The sequence below is a fragment of the Boleophthalmus pectinirostris genome, unplaced genomic scaffold (assembly GCF_026225935.1).
Source record: "Boleophthalmus pectinirostris isolate CB_2022bp ecotype Guang Dong unplaced genomic scaffold, ASM2622593v1 HiC_scaffold_7, whole genome shotgun sequence".
NCBI classification, from domain to species: Eukaryota; Metazoa; Chordata; class Actinopteri; order Gobiiformes; family Gobiidae; genus Boleophthalmus; species Boleophthalmus pectinirostris.
The window spans coordinates 31,767,660-31,768,502 of NW_026571473.1; the positions used below are offsets into that span (position 1 = coordinate 31,767,660).

Below are 843 nucleotides of genomic sequence, written 5' to 3' on the forward strand. Positions count from 1 at the left end.
AATTTGTCAACTGGACAAAAGTTTATTTGGACCAATACATTTTGCAGCTCATCCAAACTGCTCCTTCAGTTCTGGTCAGACACTGGTGGACATTTCCTTCTGTCTGCCTGAAGAGAGGAGCTAACTACAATGAAACTACTCTGAAACTGACACCCTACTTATTTACAGTTTCTGTTAGTTAGCTAGGCCTTCTGAGCGGCACTGAGTGTGGGGGTCATATTCACATAACACGGTTATGTGGCCATACCAGCTTGTCAAAGCCTGATCCCATCAGATCTCAGAAACTAAGCAAGGCCGGGCTTGGTTAGTACTTGGATGGGAGACCACTGGGAAAAGCAGGTGCCACAGTGGGACACCAGTCACAAAAACTGCTGTTGTGTCCTTAGGCAAGACACTTCACCCACATTGCTTAGTATAAAATGGTGTGTGTGTGTGTGAGTGTTGGTGGTCGGAGGGGCCGATGCCACAGATTGGCAGCCTCGCTTCTGTCAGTCTGCCCCAGGGCAGCTGTGGGTACAGTAGTAGCTTACCGCCACCAGGTATGGAGTGTATGAATAATGAAATGTAAAGCGTTTTTGAATGTCCAAAAAAGTTTGTTTTGATTTAGGTTTGAGGATGAAGTTATAAATAGGAAATAGATGATGTCTGAGCCTTCCTTTTTTGTGTTTAAGGAAGGATTCTGTTTAAGGCAGGATTGTCTTTCTTAACAAAAATAGCCTCTTTAACTCCCCTCTCAAAACAATTCTTTTCTCTGGTTAAGATCTGTACCTGTTGTTGACAAACTGAATTTCTCCTTTTGCCATGGATTCTACCTGGATGACTGTGAGAATGTACACACATCTT

The 843-nt window shown here is 43.7% G+C and overlaps 1 pseudogene; it reads left to right on the forward strand.

Moving 5' to 3' along the window:
* Positions 1-233: 233 nt before the first annotated feature.
* Positions 234-351, forward strand: LOC129412193 (5S ribosomal RNA; annotated as a pseudogene).
* Positions 352-843: the final 492 nt, after the last annotated feature.